At 47.9% G+C, this 17,036-nt stretch overlaps 1 pseudogene; it reads left to right on the forward strand.

The window, feature by feature from the left end:
- The first annotated feature begins 2,739 nt into the window (after positions 1-2,739).
- Positions 2,740-17,030, forward strand: LOC119821586 (annotated as a pseudogene).
- Positions 17,031-17,036: the final 6 nt, after the last annotated feature.

Below are 17,036 nucleotides of genomic sequence, written 5' to 3' on the forward strand. Positions count from 1 at the left end.
AGTGGTCTATCCTGGTAGTCCTGGTATTTGGGAAGCAGAAGTAAGAGTACTGAGTCCAGTCCAGTCTGGACTATGGTGGAAGCCTGTATCTCAAATAAATAGCCAGGTATGATGGCTCACAACTTTAATTTCAGTGTTTAAGAAGCAAAGGCAGGCAGATGTCTGTGATTTTGAGGGCAGCCTGGTCTACATAGCAAGTTCCAGGCTAGCCTTGGCTACATAGTGAGACACTGTCTCAGAAAACACCCCTCCAAATAAAGATTTAAGGAGGGGTGCTAGAGAGGTGGTTCAGTGGTTATTAAGAGCACACATCTCTCTTGCAAAAGACTCAACCATGGTTCTCAGAACCCATGTTGGGTCACTCACAGCCACCTCTATCTCTAGCTCCAGGGGATCCAGTGCCCTCTTCTGGTCTCCGTAGGCACTGAACTCAATTGCTCATACATGCACATAAACACACACAAATACATAATAAATAATAAAATTAAAGTCATAAAACTAAGTTTTAGGAATAACTTTGTAACAATCTGTACCTCATCAAAACTCTTCTGTCAGTTCTGTAAAGCATAGAGAGATGCCCACCTTCCCCCCCTGGAACACTTGAAACCTCAAAGATGCTCATTCCCTTGGGCAGGAAAGATGGCTCAGCAGTTCACAGTGCGCTTTGCTCTTTCTCCCTCTTTTTCCTTATTTATTTATTTGTTTGTTTGTTTGTTTATTGACACAGAGCCTCACTATGTAGCCCTGACTTGCTTGCAATTTGTTCTGTCAATCAGGCTGGTCTCAAAGTCACAGAGATCCACCTGCTTCTGCCTCCTGAGTGCTGGGAGTACTGGCGTTGAAGGAAGTAGGCAAAAAAAAAAAAAAAACCCTTGTCCTAAGCACTGACATTTTGACTTCAAACCATTTTACCTGTAAGATGAAACAAAGTTCAAGTTCCTATGGAGTTCCCATGGGAACTCTCCAGAAACTAAATAACTTCCTCTCTAAGTAACAATCCTCAAAAGATAATGCCTGTCCTAAAAGAAAACCTAACAACAAAAAAAACAAACGAATCTATTTGGCTGAACATTCTGTGCCAGCTGAATCCTGATTGATGAAAAATGTAACTGTGACTTGGCACAGGTGTGTTTATTGTTTCTCTCTCTCTCTCTCTCTCTCTCTCTCTCTCTCTCTCTCTCTCTCTCTCTCTCTCTCTCTCTCTCTCTCTCTCTCTCTCTCTCCAAAAGACCAAACTGCACAACTATCACCGAGATGCAGAGTCTACGTCGGTCCCATGCCGGCTCCCTAGCAGTCGGTCCAGAGTCCGTGAGCTCCCACAAGCTCTGGTCAGCAGTCAGAGATAGTCTTGATCCAAACTATAGCTCTTGATTACTGTGGCATCATGGTAAATCTTGAAATGAAACTAAGTAAATCCTCCAGAGTCATTTCAGAATTGAATTGAGCATTTTGGTTCCTTTGGCTTTCCATGAAATCTTAGGATTAACTTGATATCTCCTAAACAAAGATAGCTGTTATTCTATTGTGCTTGACCTGCACAGACCAAGTTGGAAACCAAGATCCTCCTCTACCCACAGTGCTAGGGGCAGCACAAGACTTGAACATGATAGGTGAGCTCTGTACCACTGAGCCCCATCCCCAGCAATCAAAGCAGAAAGGAAACACTTTCTGAGAGTCTAACTATACCAGCCCAAGATAGCCCACGACTTTCCAACACCCCCCATTTGCTTCAGGCACCGAAATGCTGAGGTGCTTGGTGGGTGCCACCATGTCTGCTAGAAAGAACAGACAGACGTAAACACTCATTTCCAGCCCACACGCAGCAACCTTTATGTGAATTCACGGACGTGGCTGTGTCTTTCGTCAGTGCTTTATAGTCTTCTACATGAAGCTCCTCTGTGCTCACTGTTCCGTTCACCCCGAAGTACATCACCTCGAGGGATAACGGAAAGGGACTGACTTGGCACGGAGGAGATGGCTCAGTTGGTAAAGTGCTTGTGCCACAAGCAGGAGGACCTGAGGTTGGAACCCCAGCAGGAATGTAAACAGCTGGGCAAGGTGGCACACACCTGTTGGGCTCGTGCTGGGGAGGCAAAGGCAGAGGACTGCTGACCTCTAGTCAGCCTGGCTGAACCAGTGAAAGATGGGCTTCAAAAAGTAATGTGGAGGCCTGGGAGGGTGGCCCAACAACCAGCGTCCTCGTGCGTGCTTGGGAATGTGAGTTTAGATCCCTAACAGCCACGCACTCACCCCCCCCCCCAAAGTAGAAAAGGCACACTGGGGGGTAAGTCACACCTCTCAGTGGAGGCGCCTTATACTCCCCCAAAGCTTGCCAGATGCACACAAACACATAAGCCCAGGGAATGCACACTCAGGGGGGCACGACCAGGCGAAGTCCGCTCACACGAAGTGTGTGTGGTCATAATCACCAATCAAGCAATCCTTGCCGCCTTCACAGTCTCTTCGCTGTCACCCAGACACACGATGACAAACTACACGTCTCACGATGCCCCTGTGCCAGCTTGTTCCTCCGTGCTCCACACCGGGCTGGACCTTCCAGACCCTTGACACCAAGGCGCCTCGTTATCCCCAAAGAAGCTAATTAAGTTCTCCCCGAAACTAGCTTAAGTATCCGGCCCATTCCTCAAATGAGGTTTTCAGGAGAGGGAAGTACAAAACCGAGGGGAGTCTGGGAAATGTAGTGTAGGAAACTGCTAGGGGCCCAAAGTCTGGGCTCAAAGCTGTGGCTTGGCCAGCGGGCACCAATTGTTCGGTTGTTCATCGGAATTGTGAGGAAATCCCAGCTGACAAGGGTTCCCTAGACCAGACTTTGATCAGGTTCTTCTGAACCCTCATTTTCATTAGACGTCCTCCCCGGCCTTCACCTCGAGGTTATCGGAGTCCATGGTAAGAACCCCTCTTATTGATACTTAAGTTCGTCCAGTGCTTCACTCCTTTTCCTGCTGGTTGGTTGTAAGCCCTCAGTTGACTATTGGCAATACTTATTTTTTAGCGACAACCCAGACTAGCGCTCCTCCTGCCCCAGCTTCCCGAATGCTGGAATTGAAGACGTGACCCACTGTGCAGAGCATGTTACAGTACTCCTTTTTATAAACAAAGAAACAAAAAAATAATTATTTTTGCATGTGGCGTTCAGCAGTCAACTTGCAGAAATCGATTCTCGCCTTTCACCGTGTTTCCCCGGGGATCGAACTCAGGTTATCAGGCTTGGCAGTAAGCTCCTTTACCAACTTAAAGATAATTATCCTTGCAGATTTAACTGCTATGGTTCAGTCTTTCTTGGACCTAGCCCTCTCTCAGCATTGTGAGTTTCCAGGGGACCTCCACTCGAGGGGCGAAGAACGGACCACGGAGTCTTCTGGGAAATGTAGTCCAAAACCGTGCCAGTGACCGGATGGGCGCGGCTAGCGTGGGCTGAGTCATCCAATCCCCAGGCAGAAATCTGACCAGGGAGGCTGTTCCGAATTCGGCTTCCTGCTGGAAGTTGGGGTCGGGAAAGCGAATGTGGGACCCCAGGTTCTGAAACCAAAGCAGGAGGGGCTGTTTGACCAAGAGGAAGCTAGCCTCGTGCTCTACGTGACAGAGTCCGCAATGGCAACCCTGAGTGTGTGTGAGAAAGATCATGGGGAGATGACGTGTGCGACTGGGTCCGGGGGGAGTTGAACGGCAGAGAAACTGCGAGGTAAGAAAAAAACGTGTGTGAGCGAGAGTTGGAGTCGAGCTGTGCCGCTTTGTGCGTGGAGCGCGCTGTTGTGGGTCTTGGTGACTGGGTGGATCACTGCGCGAGTGACTGAGATCACAGAGAAATCTGACGCCTCCCAAACCTCATTCTCTTTTCAAATTACGATTAGTAATTGTGTTTCTTCCTGTACGTTTGTTTGTTCAAGCAAAAGGTACAGCTGATAATAACTAATTAGCTTTTTATTTTTCCCTGAGATAATTGCGCGAAGGCAATCCACAGGCATTATGACTTCTTAAACACAGTGTGTTTTGTCCGTGAGGAGTGCTGGGGGCGGGGGCATGCCCAGGATCCTTTAAGCAGACATGTACTCTTCCTTCGAGAAGTCTTGAGGAGACACAAGCCAGCTTTTCAGACTGGCCTCCTGAGGCTCTTTATAGCCAAGGTTGACCTGAACTGCAGGTTCTCCAACCTCCAGTACTCAGGTGGTTTCTGTTCTTTCGTTGGGTTTGTTCAGAATGGCCATCTTGCTATTTAGCCCTGGTCACCCTTCAGGAGGCAATCCCCCCTCCCCCTTAACGACTGAGATAGCAGGTGTGAACCACCACGTCCTCCCCAGAGATGTGATTAGCTTTAGACAGCAACATCAGCACAACTAAAGTAAGCTGCAGAGAGACACAGTGCGAAAGAAGCGGGGGAGCACAGCCATGCGTGTCCGTGTAATCCAGATTTGACAGCGAAGTATCGTCTCTTTTCCTCCTCTGAAGTGTTTAGAAAACTCAATGCTGTAACACTCCCTCCTTTCCTTTTGAGACATGGCCTTGTCTGTGTAGCCTGTCAAGAACTTGCTATGCAGGCTGTGCTGACCACAGAGGACCCGTCTGCCAGTGCTGAGATTACAGGTGTGGGCCACCATCTATAAACCATATGTATATAAGGTAGTGTGATTAAAGAGCAAGCTCAGTTGTCAAGTGGTAGCTTTTGTTTATGTTTGAGATGGACTGTAGCTCGTGCTAGCCTCCAACAGGATAAATCGGAGCCTGAATTAAAATCCAGGTCTTGTGTCATACTCTCTCAGGTAGATTATAACATCACTGAACTGGTGGAATCTAGTTTGAACGAGAGACTGATGGGCGGCTAGAACAGTGGAGGGGGCTCTTAGTGATTCTCAAATGAGAATCACACACAGATAGGACTCGTAGTCTCTGAGGGGCTGACACCATTGAAATACCTTCAGGATTTCCATAGAAGCCGTGCTCTTTTAATGGATGTGAACATTTGGCCACCATTCCTCCTCTTTGAGGACTTAAGCAAATTAGAAGGGCGTCAATATACCGGATAATAATATTGTAACCATGATCCGGCCTTTAAAACACTAGCTTTAAGGGAAGTTGAAGGGGATGGAGAGATGGCTCAGCAACTTGCTGCTCTTGCAGAGGAGCTGGGTTTGAATCCCACCACCTTCAATTACCTGTAACCCCAGTTCCAGGGGCACAGACATACATGCAGACAAACACCCATACACATAATAGATAACTAACTAAATAAACATTTTAAAGGGATTGCCTGGAAGATGGGACTGAGGTATTTCTGTCTGAGAATGGACGAGGTACTAAACCTGAGTTCAAGATAGGATTTTCGCGGATTCTTAGGCAGGACACCTGGATCTGGGGCGGGCACCAAGTAAAATTTACCCTTTTCATGTGTCCGCCTAATGCAGGCAGGTGCTCGTTTGATACGAGGGTACTGATTCAGCCAGTTTAAGGCTGGAGTAGAGACAGTTCAAACTCACCTCTAGCATGATGCTGTTTTCCAAGTCCTTGTAGCAGCAACCCGTGTGTCTGTAAGTGCCCGCTTCTTCTCCCCCCCCCCCCCGCAGCATTTTTTTTGGCCATCTTTCTGAGGCCGGTTCCGTCGGCTTCCCAGGCAGAGGACTACATTTCCCAGGAACCATCACATCCGTGGATGTTGCCGGTCCTAAAATGGCAAGGGGCTTCGTTTGCATAGCCGAGGAAGAGCAGTATGTAGGTCTCGACATTGGTCATCTTAATGTGACCTGAAATTCCTGAAGCTCTCGTGAACAGTTTTTAGCGTTGTGTGAGAGATGATCTCTGCCGACGAACGTAATGGAGTTTAAAGCCAGAGCCTGTAAATTGATAGTTGTGATCTAGTCTTTTGTTTAAAGACTATACAGAGTTGGACTACATTTCCCAGAGTGCACTGTGAACAAGCTACTTCCGCGAGTTCCAACCCAATTGGCTTCAGGCCTGAATCCCTTGGACCGTCCAGGCTGTGTGGAGTAAAGCGAGTGTCATTTTACGGACTGGAATCAGAATGGCCATGGAAACCGAGTTTGGGGGTGAAGGGCTTTCCTACGGAGCGTGGAGTTCTGAAGAGGATGTGGTGGCGTTCCGGGCTGACAGAGTTGGGGTTAGTATGGGAGCGTGGGGATTGGGGTTACACACTTGGTATTAATATGGGAGTCATGGGCGATTGCCCTGCCGTGTGTGTGTGTGTGTGTGTGTGTGTGTGTGTGTGTGTGTGTGTGTGTGTGGTGTGTGTGTGTGTTCTGGAAAGCGATGTCACATTCAGTGGCAAGCACATTCTGGGCCAGCACTCCACACACTGAATTACATTTCCCAGCCCGCGGGTATCTTACTTATTTCAGAAGTCCACCCTGTTGAGTAGAGGAGGCTAGCACACAGTTTTGGCCATTCAGGATGCTGGCCACCCTAGCTCCACCTTGCTTTCATGTAGATTCACATTTTAATGTGTTCAGTCTATTGCAATTATTTTTGCTGATTTTTTTTTCTGATTGTTTCTGTGTGGCCTCTAGTATATCTTTCAGAAGGGACTTTTGAGAATATTCTCAAAGTTCTTATGTCATAGCGATATAGCTTGCTTCCCCCCCCCCCCCCACTTTAAAAATGGATCTTCCTATGTGGCCCAGGCTAGCCTTGACTTCATAATGATTCTCCTGCTTCAATCTCCTAAGTTTGGGATTACAGGTGTGTATCCACATCTGGTTACTCTTTGTATCTGTAAAAATTGATGAGCCAAGTATGGTGGCCCAAGTCTTTGATCCCTGATCCCTGCATTCTAGAGGCACAAAACAGGCGACCTTTGTGAGTTTGAGGCTTGCCTGGTCTACTTAGTAAGTTCCAGGCCATCCAGGGATATATAATGAGACTCCATCTCAAAAAGCCAAAATAAGTTAATTAATTAATTTAAACAATGAATAATAGTTTGGCTAGCTATAGTCCTCGAAGCTCTCGTTTCTTTTTCCACAAATATGTTAAAAACCCCCTAAGTTTTTCAGCTTGAAAAATCTAATTAAAATGAGAATTTCCCTTTCGGTTATAGGCAGTTGACCTTTTAGCACAACTCTTCGTGGTTTTTAAAATATTGTTTATAACTTTATATGCATGAGCATCTTGCCTGTGTGTGTACACCACGAGCATACCTGGTTCCTTGCAGAGGTCAGAAGAAGGCATTGGATCCCCTGGAACTGGAATTGGGGGTACTGTGTACCATAACGTGGGTGCTGGCAATCAAGCAGGTGTTCTGCCAAGAGCCTCCCCAGTGCCTCTCCTCTTCGTGCTTTATAATCTAACGCTTTAACTAGGCAATGTGTCGGGCCTGATGAATTTTTGTGCCGTCTCCCCAACCATCCTGCCCTTTCATTGTATTTGTCTAGACAGCTGGGTATTGGCGTGCACTCACAGTCTGCAGCGGTTCTGGTTTGCCGCTTCGAGTCTCCCTTGCATCTTCTTTAGTCCCCCCCCACCCCTCCCGTTGTGTTGTTTGACACAGTGTCTGACTGTGGAGCCCTGGCCGGCCTAGAACTCACGGAAACCCACCCTTCTATCTTTTTCTGTTAGAACCTTGTGTTCAGTGTTTAGCCCACTCCTCACAGAGTGAGGATTTCTCATGGCTGAAGCGTCCACGTAGGCTCTGTTTATTTCTGATTCCTCTCCATGGCTTCAGGAGGAATGTGGGATTAGAATCCATTCTTCTTCCAAACTGTGGAATAGTCCACTCTCAAGTCCTCTGTCCCCAAACCCGAAGTGTCTCGCTCCACAGCTGCTCATAGCTCCTCGCTTTTCTCGCAAGGACCCATCATGACCACAAACTCTTAGTGTCCCAGGAAAATGGACACGGAGTCCCAGGAGCCTCACTATACCCTGGCTCGCCCTCTCACAGCCTCCTCCCCCACTTGCTTTTCTTTTTTTTAAGATTTATTTATTATGTATACAGATTCTGTCTGGTATCGTTGTAGTTCCCAGGCCAGAAGTGATGGCACCAGATCTCATACAAAAGGTTGTGAGCTACCTTGTGAGTGCTGGGAACTGAGCTAAGGATTTTGGAAGAGCACCAGTGCTCTTAACTGCAGAGCCATCTCTCCAGCCCCTGCCTTTGTTTTTTGTTTTCTTTTTTCCCTTTTTTCATGTATTCATTCATTCATTCATTCATTCATGAGGCAGGATCTTGCTGTGTAGCTCCCACTGGCCGGGAACTTGAGATGTGGGGCCTGGCTACTCACACAAAGGTCCTCCCTGGCTACTCACACAAAGGTCCTCCTACCTCTCTTTCCTGGGTGTGAGATTAAAGGCGCTTGCTACCATTCCTGGCCTTTTTTCTGTTTGGGGGTTGTTGTTGTTGTTTTTCTTCTTGAACTTGTACCATGTGCATGCACCGCCACAGAGAGGATGGCTGATCCCCTGATGCTGGAGTTAGCAGATATCTGTGAGCCAGCATGTAGATGCTGGGAATCCTCTGCAAGAGCAGCCAGTGCGCTTAACTATTGAGTCATCTCTCCTGCCCCTTCTCCTTCTCTAATTAAGTTTAAATCTCATTTTTTAAAATGTAGTGTTTTTTATGTAATGTTTAGTTTATTTTTTAAAATGACTGGAAGAGATGGCTTGGCAGTTAAGAGCACTCAGTGCTCTTGCAGAGGACCTGAGTTTGGTTCCCAGCACCCACAGCACCCACATGGCAGCTGATAACCATGTGCAACTCCAGTTGCAGGAGCGCTGATGCTGTCTGCTGGCCTCAGGGAGCGCCAGGCACACATGGCGTGGAGAATGCATGCAGGCACAGAGCTCATCAATAAAGTGAAAGTGAAGGTTTTAAGAGAGCAGTGATTTCCTCTCAGCGATGAGACCTGAGGCCCAGGGCTAAAGCACATGAGCTGGACTCGTGTTGGAGCCTGGAGGGCAACAGGGACTGGCAGCGCAGCCGGACTGTGCCGGTTCTGTAGCGCCCTGACCTGATGAACATACATGGGCTGTGTGTATGCTTGTCTTCACTGCCTGCGTGCAGTTTCTCAGGTGTGTTATAGCCTCAAAAACTGTCCTCAGGTTTAGGGTGTGACCCTTCTTAGAGGCTCTAGGTGAAAACGATCAGTAGGTTTGTTAGTCGTGGAGAAAATAGGAGGTGGTGGTCCTGGACCAACTGATAGAAGTTCCGGGTAGCCGGCTGGTAGCTCCGAAAGGAGAGTTCGTTCCACTCTGCTTTTGAAGATTTCTACCTCCAGCTTTGAAGAGTTTTGAGACATTTAGCTTCGATCAGAATGTCCCTTGGCATGTGTCTCATCTATGGAATGATTTTTTTTGTTGTTTTTCAAGACGGGATTTCTCTGTGTAGCCCTGCTGTCCTGGAACTCACTCTGTAGACCAGGCTGGCCTCAACTCACGGAGATCCATCTGCCTCTGCCTCTGCCTCTGCCTCCGAGTGCTGGGATTAAGATGGCGCCATCACCGCCCAGCTATGGAATGATATTTGACACAACTAAGTGGCTATAGCTCCATCCTGTTTTAGTTGGGGTTTTCTTGATTTTTGGTGGGGCCAGCATTTCATCACAATCCCCTTGACCTTCCCGCAGGGAAGAAGACAGCCTTCCTCACCATGGAAGAGGTCTCTGGAAAAGCCAGGGATTCCCCTTATTGTGCTCTGTTTCCTCAGGAGTTGGCTTCATAAAGATCGGAACCAAGAAGAGGACTGGTCAACATCCAGGAGTTTTAATTCATGGCCCATGTGAGTTTGTACCCTCCCCCCCCCCCAAAAAAAACCCTTCTCCCCATGGGAATGTTTTGTCACTTGTTTGGAAACCACTCACCCGAGCCAATTCCAGGTCAGTGATGCTGTGAGCAGCCCAGGGCTTCCTATGTGGGCACTCTCCACTCAGCTAGAGTCCCTTATCTCACCACTTGGCCGTCAGCAAGCAGTCCTGGTGTTAGATCTGATCACACATCTAATCGGGAATACACTGTTAGAGAGCACATCCTGGAGTGTCATTCAAAGCCGCAGGCGGCTTGATGGCAGGAGACTGCAGCAGAAGGTTTGACACTCACTCTGCTTAAAGACGGGAGCATGCGGTGCGGTGCTTGGTGCTGTTCGCAGCTGCTTGGCAAACAGTGTTCCCGGTGCCATTTAGAAGTCGAGGCAGAGAACACCGCAGTGTGCAGGAGACCTGGGGATCCATAGGAAGCCAGCTGGTTGGCACTTGCTTCAGGGAGCAGCATATTCTGCTCAGAAAGACAGGATTTGGAGAATGCATTGGTAAAGAATTCTTTAAATTTAAAGCAATGGGAAATTTAGCTATAAAAGAACAAACAACAGAAAGAGCAGTCCATAGAATGTCTGCGTTTCCTCGTGTTACATATGTCTGGTGAAGCATGATCCTAATTAGTCTTAACAATAACAACTCAGAGTTAGGTATCAAGGGTGAAAGTTGAAAGGTCAGAGAAGCAGAGCAACCGCCACCAGAAACTTCTTACCTCTATGAATCCTTAGGCCGAATTGGTGAGCTCCTGACTCTACCTGCCTTATATTCCTGTTTCCACCTCCCTAGTGCTGAGATTACAGGCTTGAGCCCTCTCACGTGCTGGGATCAAAAGCCAAGAGCTCTCAAGTGCTGGGATCAAGGTGTGAGCCAGCCACCACCACCTGACTCTGTTTCTCTTTTAGACTGGTTCAGTCTCACCTAGCCCAGGGTGGCCCTTGAACTCCTGATCTTCTGCTTCCTCCTCCTGAGTGCTGGGATTAAAGGTGGGGCCACCACTGCCTGGCTCTATGGTTAACTAGAGGCTAGCTTTGCCCTCTGATCTCCAGGCACATTTTATTTTGTGAGAACACAAGCAAAATCTACCACAACGATGTGGAGTTAGGGATTTTCAGACAGGCATAGTCTCTCTGTGATGTCTGCCATAGAGTTCTAGGATGTCATCTGGGCTACCCTCCCTTTGGTCTGGTGTTCCTCATAAGAAACCTATAGGATGCTTCTGAGCAAGCAGTGGTTTGTATTTACAGTTTATGTCTCTTTATGTGTAGTCTGTACACTTCTGTGGCTATGGTGTGCATAGATACCAATGGAGATTAGAAGAGGGTGTTGGGTCTCCCGGAGCTATGGGCAGTGTGGGTACCTAGTATGGTGCCCCAGTGTGGATGCTTGACCAAGCTCAGGCCCTATAGAAGAGCACCAAGCACTCCTGGCCACTGAGCCGCCAGACAGAGCCATCTCTTCAGCCCCCAGAGCAGCAGTGCTGAGAGCCTGTAGGCTCTCAGCGTGGTTGACCGTAGTTCCATCTCCTTCCCTCCCGTACCACAGTGGCCAGCTCCAGGTTTGCTCATCTGTGTCCCATTCCCTGCCGTGCCCTTTGCCACCTTGTTTCCCCTTCCATCTAAATAATTTGTTTACATTTTACCACTGATGTTGGGGTTGTTGTATGGCAGGTAATGACGTTCAGAGATGTGGCTGTAGACTTCTCCCCGGAAGAATGGGAGTGTCTGACCCCGGAACAGAGGCATCTGTACAGAGACGTGATGCTGGAGAACTACAGCCACCTTGTCTCAGTAGGTAAGGCTCACTTTCACCCTAGACGTTGTCATCACTGGGGACCTCCATGTCCGTCATCCTCCCACAATGCTTTGTCCTCCTCGCCCTTCTGTCATTGTCCCTCTTCCTTCATCACCAAGGCACCAGACAGAAAGTTTGGAGTTCTTATTCACGTGGTTCTTCCTATGTTTTTCTTCCATGCAGGCCTTTGCATTTATCAACCACGTGTGTTCCCTGTGTTGGAAAAGGAACAAGACGCCTCCGTGGATTTGGGCAGTGAGACCAGCAGGTTTTACCCAGGTGAGTGGCGGCCGGCGGGGCAGTCATGCAGCAGTCTGGCTGCTGAGTCACAGCACCTCTGGCCCGCTGGCGCAGGGCGCACTGTCCCTGGCTGACGGCCTCTGACAGAGCCTTGCCTTCTCTCCAGTCCACTCCTAGCACCATCCTCTTATTGGTCCCCCACGTGACAGAAAGGGAAGTGTCATTCTCTTTCTCTAGTGGCCATTGTTTTCTGAATGATGTAGCTCAAATGTCTTCCCATCTCTTGATGTTTCCTTACCTTTTCTGTTTAGGTATTTATAAATTTCCCTACTCTCTAAAAATTTGCAATGATTTCCTTCCTACGATGCCACTACCTGCAGTCCTCTTGAGTTGCCTTTCTTTATCTACTGTCTCCTTCCTTGTGTGTTCATTGTTTAAACACAGCTACCAGATTTTAGTTTCAGCTTGGATTGACTTGCGTTGAGGAAGAGTATATATATTAATAAGCCTTGTATTTTCCGTGATAGGAACTTATCCAGAAATTTTTGCCTGGTGGAAAAGAACACCTGTGAGGCTGGTGGCTAAAAGCCAGGATAGTAAGTAAAAACAGTGTGGGCCACCTAGGAGGAGCTACCTGCAGAGAGGTCAGGGCCAAAGGGAGGCAACCAGGAGAATGCCTGGCAAGACAAGCCCCGGCGTGGCCACTTCCTGTGTTCCTCCCTTTCCCCTCCATGGGGGAGGATGTCCGCAGTCAGTAGTCCAGCACATCCTCTGCCGGAGGCTTTGTAGTCACAGTGGACCAGGACAAGGAGATGGCTGAGCAGGTAGAAATGCGTCTTGCTCTACAGTCCTAAGGCAGGCATCCAACCCCTGAAAGCCGTGGCGGGAGAGGAGAACTGGCTTCACATGAGCACTGTGGCATGTTCATGTCCACAGACACACACAGTGACTTCCGAATGTCTGCAGTGGCCTGTGCATGCCCACAGTCACACCCACATACAGTGACTGCCACATGCACCCACAGTCTGTCTGTGTGTCTGTCTTTTTCTCTCCATATACAATAATAATAATAATAATAAATTAAAAATAAATTTGTCTTTGGCTAAGCCAAACTGGATATGCTTTTGTGCCTATTGTACTAAAAGGCATGTAGGGGCTGAAAAGATGGTTCAGTGGAAGAGCGCTGGCTTCTGTTAAAGAGGACTATAGTGATGGGCTGCGGCCGGCTTCCAGCTGCCTGGCTCCCGGCCACTGGCTAGCTTATGCCCCAAAATAACAACACAAACTATATTCATTTAAACACCGCCTGGCCCATTAGTTTCAGCCTCTTACTCACATCTTGACTAACCCATATCGAATAATCTGTGTAACACCACAAAGTGGTGTCTTACCGGGAAAGATTCAGCATGTCTGACCTGGCGGCTGGCTTCATCGCGTCTGTCTCCCTGAGGAGATGCACAGCGGTCTGCCCCAGAGAGCAGAGGCATGGCGATTTATCTCACTTAGGAGAGGCGTGGCATCTGACTGAGCCATCTATCTCACTTCCTTCTTCCTGTTCTGTTTACTCCACCCACCTAAGGGCTGGCCAAGGCAGTTTCTTTATTAAAACAGAAGACCCTCCCACATCAGAGGACCAAGGTTTGATTCTCAAAACCCACAGTGTCTCATACCTACCTAACTCCAGTCCAAGGGGGTCATGTGAATTTCTGGCCTCGTTGGGTATAGGCACATACACGGTATACAAACATACATGCAGGCATACATCTGTATACATAAAATAAATACATTATTTTTTAAAAGCCATGAAGGAGGCTGGACAGTGGTGGCACACACCTTTAATCCCAGCACTCGGGAGGCAGAGGCAGGTGGATCTCTGTGAGTTCGAGGCCAGCCTGGTTTACAAGAGCTGGTTCCAGGACAGGCACTAAAGCTACAGAGAAACCCTATCTCAAACCCCCACCACAAAAAGGAAAAAAAAAAGCCATGAAGGAAGCAGCCTGTGTAGTCATTAAAATGGAGATGGAAGACTAAGCTGTGAGCTATGCTACATTGTTGTTACTTGATTATTCCATTTGTGTCTCTTGGTCCCTGTTTTCATAAAATCCCCCTAAGTAAATTCTAAGTTATCCCCCTCCCTTCTAAAATTAGCTCTCTGAAGTTTTTATTTTTTGTCCTTTTAATGTTGTCCAGATTTGGGTTTTTTTTTTTTTTTTTTTTTTTTTTTTTTTTTTAAGACATTCACTTCTTGTGTGATTTACTTTACCATTGGCTTTTGAGGGCATTTTTTTTCCTATATGGATAGTAAAACAGTATATATTTACATTATTATCTTTCAGATATAGATTCCATGTGGCAGATGAAGAAAGTTCTACCAAAAACTAGCAAATGTGCAGGACAGTTATCCCACTGGGAAGTAATGGAAACCGATACAAACCACGGCCTTGAAGGTTCCTGTCCTAGAGCTGACTGGGAGGGCAAAGGTCAAGTCCCAGCACAAAAGGAGAGTCAGGAGGGATGCTTTAAGCAGATGGCGCTTACCTATGAAGAAATGCCCATTTTGAATCGGCTCACAGCTTTTAATCAGTGTCCAGGACTAAATATAGAAGAGAAATCAAATGACTTCAAGTCTGAAAAGTCCTATAGTTTTGCCGCAGACGCCACCCAACTCCAGTTAATTTACCCGGGTGAGAAATTCGAAGAAGACGAAAAGTGTGGGAAGAGCTTCTTTCCTCCTGGTGCCAGACTGGCTCGGTGCCGCGCGCTTCACGCCGCGAAGAAGGCATACCGGTGCGAGGAGTGCGGCAAGGCTTTTAGTTTCCGCTCCAGTCTTACCGGGCACAAGCGGATCCACACCGGGGAAAAGCCCTTCCAGTGCAAGGAGTGCGGGAAAGCCTTTCGATTCCACTCGCTGCTCAGTGTCCACGTCCGGATTCACACGGGAGAGAAGTCCTACGAGTGTAAGGAGTGTGGGAAGTACTTTAACTACAGCTCAGACCTCACTCGACACCACCGGATCCACACCGGAGAGAAGCCCTACCAGTGCAGGGAGTGTGGGAAGGCGTTCAGCTGCGGCTCAGACCTCACGCGCCACGAGAGGATCCACACTGGTGAGAAACCCTATGAGTGCAACGAATGTGGGAAGGCCTTCATCCAGCAGTCGCATCTCATCAAACATCAGAGAATCCACACCGGTGAGAAACCTTACGTGTGCAAGGAGTGTGGGAAAGCTTTCACGTGTGGCTCACAGTTAAGTCAGCACAGGAAAATCCACACTGGTGATAAGTTGCGGAAGTGCAAAGAATGCAAAAACTCCTTTAGTTTTGCCTTAGATCACACCCAGCGGCAGTTAATCTACATCGGTGAGAAGTTCTTTGAAGATAAGGAAAATGGGAAGACGCTTTTTCCAGATTCAGAACTTCCTCGGTACCAGACAGTCCACGCCGGTAAGAAAATCTACGAGTGCCGAGGATGTGGCAAGGCCTTTAGTCTGCGCTCCATTGTCAGCAGCCTGAAGAAGATTCACAACAGGGAGAAGCTCTTTAAATGCAGGGACTGTGAGAAGGCCTTCCGGTGTCCCTCGGATCTGGCCCGCCATCAGAAGATCCACACCGGCGAAAAGCCCTACAAGTGTAAGGAATGCGGGAAGGGATTCATTTGCAGATCAGACCTTGGCCGGCATCAGAGAGTTCACACCGGAGTAAAGCCTTATGTGTGTAAGGAGTGTGGAAAAGCTTTCACTCGCGGGGCACACCTCACGCAACATCAGAAAAGTCACAGTAAGAAGCCGCACGAGTTCAGCGGAGGTGAGAAGGCCTTCGGTTCTGCTTTAGAAAACCCTCAGCAGTCGCTGATTCGTTCTGGCGAGAAATTCTGGGAGGACAAGGAGTATGTGGAGACCTTTGCTTGTGGTGCAGAGCTTACTCAGTTTCAGCCTGGGAAGACGGCAAATGAATATAAAGGGAATGGCAAGGACTTCAGCTGGCATTCAAGTGATAGAGATCTTAAGACAATTCATATTCGGGAGAAACGTTTTCAGTGTCGGGAGTGCCCAAAGGCCTTTAGATACAGCTCCGAACTCACGACACCAGAGGCTGCACACAGGTGAGAAGCCCTACAAATGCCAGGAATGCTGGAAAGCCTTTGCCTCTGCCTCAGACCTCGCTCGGCATCAGAGGATTCACACCGGGGAGAGGCCCTATGAATGCGGAGAATGTGGAAAGGCCTTTATCCAGCAGTCACATCTTATTAAACATCAGAGAATCCACAATGTCGAACAGCCCAAGGGTGTAATGAGTGCGGAAAAGCCTTCGGTTGGCAGCCAGATGTTACTGAGCATGAGGGAGTTCACACTGGTCAATAATCTTATCAATTTAAGGAGTTTGGAAGGATTCTGCTCATGGCTCAGCACAATCAGTGTCAGAAGAGTCACACTGATGAGGAATCAAGTTGAGGCAGAACACTTGGAAAAGGCTGTTTTTTGTCTCAAATTTTACGCAGCACTAGAGTGCCCACTTTGGTAGGGAACCTATGACTGAGCTTTAGGAAAGCCTTCATCTGTAACTCAAGCCACTGTCTCTTGTGCGATAGCCCTTTACACTGTGTGAAGATAATGTCACTGTGGTTGGTTTAATAAAGCTAAACAGCCAATGACTCAGGAGGTATTTTCAAGGTAGAGAGAACGCTGGGAAGAAGGGAGGAATGGTTAGCCAGATGAAGAGCAAGCAGGATGGGTTCTGTGGAGAGGCAGTAATGAAGCCACAAGGCAGAAAGTGCATTAAAAGATATGTGTTAAGTTATAAGATCTAGTTAGAAACAAGCCTAAGCTTCCATAATTAATAAGAAGTCACCATGTCATGATTTGGGAGCTGGCTGGTGGGATGGAAAGGCTCGCTACAACTGTCCATGTCAGCCATTCCATGGCGGTAGGAAGCCTACAAGTAAGAGTGGTGGGAAAGACCTTCTTGGGTTCATATCTTGCTCGAAGTGAGAATATTCACGAGAGGAAATTGCATGTAAGGAATATGGAAAGACCTTTATGTTTCAGAACTGAATGGACGTCTGAAATACTGGATAAGAAAACTGAGTTCAAGGAATATGGGGACACTCGTTCCTGATTCTGAACTTAATTGGTAGAACATACTCAGAAGAGACAAGAAGTGTGGAGAAGCCTTTCAGAACGACGGCCTTAGGAGCACATACAGCAGGGAACCGCCGATGTCCAGGGGATGTGGAGAGCTT

This window comes from Arvicola amphibius, chromosome 8 (assembly GCF_903992535.2).
Source record: "Arvicola amphibius chromosome 8, mArvAmp1.2, whole genome shotgun sequence".
Classification (NCBI taxonomy): Eukaryota; Metazoa; Chordata; class Mammalia; order Rodentia; family Cricetidae; genus Arvicola; species Arvicola amphibius.